At 38.6% G+C, this 5499-nt stretch overlaps 1 pseudogene; it reads left to right on the top strand.

Moving 5' to 3' along the window:
* Window positions 1-1844: 1844 nt before the first annotated feature.
* On the top strand, window positions 1845-3680 carry LOC113837660 (annotated as a pseudogene).
* Window positions 3681-5499: the final 1819 nt, after the last annotated feature.

Here is a 5499-nt window from a genome sequence, read left to right as displayed (position 1 = left end):
ACACTGTATAATTAAAATTTGTGTGTTTTTTCTTGTGTCTTCTTCCAAGTGCTTCCCCAGGGATTAAAGACTTAATTTTGCAAGTCTGGAATGTTAGATTTCTTGGCTTCTTGCTGTGTGGCAATTGGGGTTGGGGGAGGGAAAGAAGGATGGTGAACATAAATAAAGGCAACACAATACTTTTACTCATACTGCATTGGTTTATTGGTTAGAACTAGTCATAGATAATTGTACACAATAGCTGGGAATTGGAGAAAGATGTGCTTAGGGAACTTAAAGAACTTCAGAAATCCATAGGCCATACTATCAGACAACTAGTGACTCAACTAGCAGATGAGTTTGAGTTTATATCAAGAGTTTAGTTAAGCATTATTACACATGGACTATACATCAAGACTTGTGCTTGATGCTGGGTACCCATGAATAGAAAATGTGTCACTATCCTCAAAAAGCATTTATGTTGTATGAGAGATACTAAAAGTATACTCCTAATTACGTTGTGGCTCATCATTTACAGTAATATCCATATGCACAAGTTACATGGAAACTAGGAAGGTCTTAATCATTTCTATATATGCTTCAGAATTGCTTGGAGAATTTTAAAGGAACTGGCCCTTCCAAATGTGTAGGGAGGAATTTTGAAGACAAACAGAATGAAGAAAAGACTTGGGAGAAAATGCTAACAGCTTCAAATCTATAACAGCAAATGAGATCATCTGTATTAGGCTGCTACAGTGTGATATAGGAGAGTAAATTTTTAAGGAACAGAGTAGAATGGGGAGAAAGAGAATTGTGTTGTTGTCAACATCTGTAGGCTCCTTTCTCCAGACATTTTAAGGGACTTACAATCCTATGGTCAGTGGGAAGGTTCTGGCCAAGGAGACAATTACTAACAAAACTACACTTAAAAGTTTGAAAAATTCCTCATCTCTTATTGCAACCTAAACAAAGTGGGAGATCTCATGTGCAAAATTTTATTTTGTTTTCTCAGACACATTAATGAGGCATTATTATTTGCATTATTGTTACTTAATATAAATAAACAAGACATGGAAAAAGTAAATTGTCAAAGAAAACACAGCTGCTTTGTGAGGAGGCCAGGATTAAAATCCAGACAAAAATGTGAGACATGGTTGAAGACAAAGTTTCTGTCCTGCCTGCTCCTGGGGCCATTTAGTCCCAAAAAAACACACAGAGGCTAATATTAATTATAAACTCTTTGTCCAATAACTTAAGATTCTTATTGGCTAACTCTCTCTTAATTATTAACCTACTTCTATTAAACTATGTATTGCCACAAGACTGTGGATTACCAGTAAAGCTCTGGCATGTTATTTCTTTGGGGTCTACACAGTGTCTCCCTGGCATGACTCTATCTCTGTGTTCCTCTTCCCAGCATTCCTAGTCTGGTAACCCCGCCTATACTCCCTGCCTGACTACTGGCCAATCACCATTTATTCATCAACCAACACTAGAAATATATATTCACAGCATACAGAAGGAGATCCTCTGTCAGATGGTGGCAAAAAGCTGTAGTCCTAAATACTTGGGAGGCTGAGGTGGGAGCTTCCTGGAGCCCATGAGGTCAAAACTAGCCTGGGCAACATAGTGAGATCCTGTAACAACAAACAAATGAACAACACTAAAAAAACACATCATACCCCAAGCAATATGATATTCAAGTCAGATCCTTTTTATCTATGCAATGGTGCTTTAATAAATGATATTATGAGTTACGTAAGAACTAATTTTTCTGATACCCACACAAAAAAAGGAAAATCAAGAATGATCTAACATAATTTTAGTATCATTTTTGTTTGCTTTTTGGCTCTCTGAGTGTCACTATGGTGGTCAGCAAGAACAAATGCCTGACAAAAGGATGCAAGAAGGGAGCCAAGAAGAAAGTGCTTGGTCCCTTTCACATGCTTGGTATAATGTGAAAGCTTGAGTTATGTCCAAGAATAAAAACAATGAAAACACACCTGTAAGAGAGACTCCTGGAACCAAAATTGCATCAAGGGTCATGTCTTTGAAGTGAGCCTTGATCTAGAGAATGATGAAGCTGCACTTAGAAAACTCAAGCTAATTCGGTTCCCTGGAGTCTCTACCTCTGTTGGTCTAGAGTTCATGAGTTTCCAGTTTGGTTCAGCTATCTCTGTGGATTTGTCCATTCTGATCTTCTCTATATGTGGGAGACAGTTGCAAAGCCTGGACTATCAGAGGGAACCCTGGCAGTAAGACCATGTTGAAAACCTGGTACATGAGCTAGCTAGGCCATTCCCTGTGGCTGAATGCCATGCTCAGCCTTATCACATGGGAGAGGAGCTTGGCCCTGCCTCAACCTATTGTGTCAGACTTCGTTAACTCCTCATGGGAGCCCTTAACCATGAGGAAGAGCAGAATTGTGGTGGGCGGGGCGGGAGACTAGTGGGGGAGGTGGGAAGAGGAGGGTTGGGATGTAAAATGAAATTTAAAAGAATAAATAAATCATAAAGAAGAAAAGTTGAGCTAATTACTGAGGATGTTCAGGAAAAAGCTGACTAACTGTAGGGAAAGCTGTAGCCAGCCCCTAAGAAGGCGTGGCTACAGCTTTCCCATGGACTGGATACTAACATTTTCTTCCTACAGGACCCCACATGACTATCATCGTCCCATTTCAGCAGGAAGTAACTTGGACAATGCTACGCCCCCTTTCCCAATTGTTGTAACTTAGGATACTGTATATACCTAGTTAGGGATAACTTCCTATTGTTTTTGGTTGGAATTGGAATGAGGTGTTCAGGCTTGGATACCTCTGTCAGATGACTTTAGGGTTTAGTTAAAATAGATAGTTAGGATGTGACATAAGCAGATTGTTGTATCTTCTTATATTTTACCTTTATGATTGTTAATTTTAGATACTTTATACTGTTAAGTTTTAATCTTCTTTTAGACTAAAAGGGGAATTGTAGGGAAAGCTGTAGCCACTCCTTCTTAGGGGCTGGCTACAGGTGTGCCTGACTAGGCTTGTGAGGGCGTGGTCAGAGTGACGTAGTGGGACTTCGTTTTCAGTTTTGGTTTCTCTTTGCTTCTTGCTGTACAGACCTCTACCACGCCAGCTGGCTAGGTTGCTCTGTAAGTAAGGCTTTTCCCTATTAAATACCCTTATATTTCTACCTGACTCCGTATTGGTAATTTCCCACAATAACTAACTTCCACGATGTCGATCTTATCAGAACAAAATGCTTTCCATGGTTAAAAAAATGACAGTCCATGATTGAAGCTCATGCTGATGTCAAGACAACTGGTAGCTGTTTGCTCCATTTGCTCTGTGGGTTTTATTAAAAACCTCAGCAACCAGAATAATCAAGATGCCCTTTGTACAACACCAACAGTTGTGTCAGATCCAAATGATGATGATGGAAATCATGACCTGAGAAGTTCAGGAGAAGGACTTGAAAGAAATGGTTAATGACTTGGTTATAAGCAGCCTTGGGGAGGCATAGAAAAGGCTTATAATGACTTATCCTCTTTATGATATCTTCCTTGGAAAATGAAAAATGCTGAAGATGCCCAAGTTTGAATTGGGAAAACTCATGGAGTTTCATGATGCAGGTGGTATTTCCCAAAAAGCTGCTAGCGATGAGACAGGTCCTGAAGATGAACGTGCTGACAGAAATGAACTACCAGTCCTAGAATAAGTTTAAATTCCAGATTTTTTTATATAGCAACAAATGAACATTACTATTTGTGAAAAAATAACTTAATCTTGTGTACTCCAAATATGAAGCATTTTACACTTCCTTCACACAAACTTTTTGAAATATGATGTTTAACATTCCTATTGAGACCACCACATTCCAATATTCAGATCAAGCTGAGCTAGTCTATCATATTGGAGTAAGAGGCCTTATTTCTTTACTTTTAGAAGAATTTAGCTCAGGGTATTACGTAGTCATACAAATAAATTGTCTATTCTTGTTTTCAAGGGATTTGTAATCATAGACGGATAAAATAGCTCAATTTTAGATTATAATTGTCTTCACTTAAATCTTATTCTAATGTCCCCTTTCACATCACAACAATATTAACTAGTGATTGCACCTCCAATTTTAAACTATGACAGCTGGAGCTGAGAGGCACCATGGTTCATTGCTATGATTATGAATGAAAGTTTGACACTTGAAATTCCACAGTCTGAAATGGTCACAATCTATCCAGTGTCTAACAATCTTTCTTTTCTGAATTTGTGTGCTTTCAGATGGTGGATAATATACACAGCAAAATGTTTTGAGTATCAGTAAAGAAATCCTAGCAACTCCAGCTTGTAATACTCATGGGAATACCATCACACATAACAATTGAGTTTCTTTAAGGAAGGATAAAACCTTACCTTTTGTCATTTACAAGCTGACATAGTCCCTTAACATATTTAGCTAAACATGTATCTAAGTATGTCCAGAGAGAAAAAGGAATTGATTCTTTTATATGTTTTTGAGAATTTCATACATCCATACAAAGTATACATCTATACAATGTATAATGATCACATCTACCCTCCTTATGTCCAATCCATCTCCTCCTGGACTTTCTCAACATGTGATACCTGGTGCAATAGTACCATGACTGGTTTCCAATTGGATTTATTGGTGTTTTTATTGTTTATTTTGTGTTGCTGGCAATTGAACCTAGGGCCTCACATATACCATGGATATAGTCCCATTCCAGAAACGGAAATTATGTAAAACTCATTTAACAATCTGTCCTAAGAACTACCCCATCACCACAACTAACTTCATTATGTCAATTTATAAATTATTGAAAATATTTTTAGAACATTTATGATTTTAATTTTTTTGCTTCAACTATTATTTTTGTACATAAAACACTGCATAAATTTCTAATTACTGCCTCTGGTTAAAGTATTTTCATCTTAGATTGTCCTGATATCCTCATTCAGGGGGTCTAGAACAGTTCTATACTGGCTTCCCAGCTATCAGTCTGGGGTCCATGAGCAACTCCTTGTTCAGGTCAGCTGTTTCTGTGGGTTTCTCCAGCCTGGTCTTGACCCCTTTGCTCATCATGCCTCCCTCTCTGCAATTGGATTCCAGAGTTCATCTCAGTGTTTAGCTGTGGGTGTCTGCTTCTGCTTCCATCAGCTACTGGATGAAGGCACTATGATGTCATATGAGGTAGTCATCAATCTCATTATCAGAGAAGGGCATTTAAGGTAGCCTCTCGGCTATTGTTTAGATTGTTAGCTGAAGTCAAACTTGTAGATCTCTGGACATTTCCCTAGTGACAGAATTCTCTTAAACCTATAATCGCTCCCTCTATTATGGTATCTCTTTTCTTGCTCTCCTCTATTCTTCCCCCTGACTAGATATTCCTGCTTCCTCATGTCCTCCTCTCCCCTCCTCTTTTACCCTTCTCTTTCTTCTACCTCCCTCTCCCCTCCCCCTGATCCCAATTAGCTTAAGAGACCTTGTCCCTTTCCCCTTCTCTGGGGGGGGGCATGTA

This window comes from Cricetulus griseus, chromosome X (genome assembly GCF_003668045.3).
Source record: "Cricetulus griseus strain 17A/GY chromosome X, alternate assembly CriGri-PICRH-1.0, whole genome shotgun sequence".
In the NCBI taxonomy this organism is placed as follows: domain Eukaryota; kingdom Metazoa; phylum Chordata; class Mammalia; order Rodentia; family Cricetidae; genus Cricetulus; species Cricetulus griseus.
The sequence above is the reverse complement of the archived record's forward strand: the minus strand, read 5'-3'. Positions and strand labels throughout refer to the sequence as shown.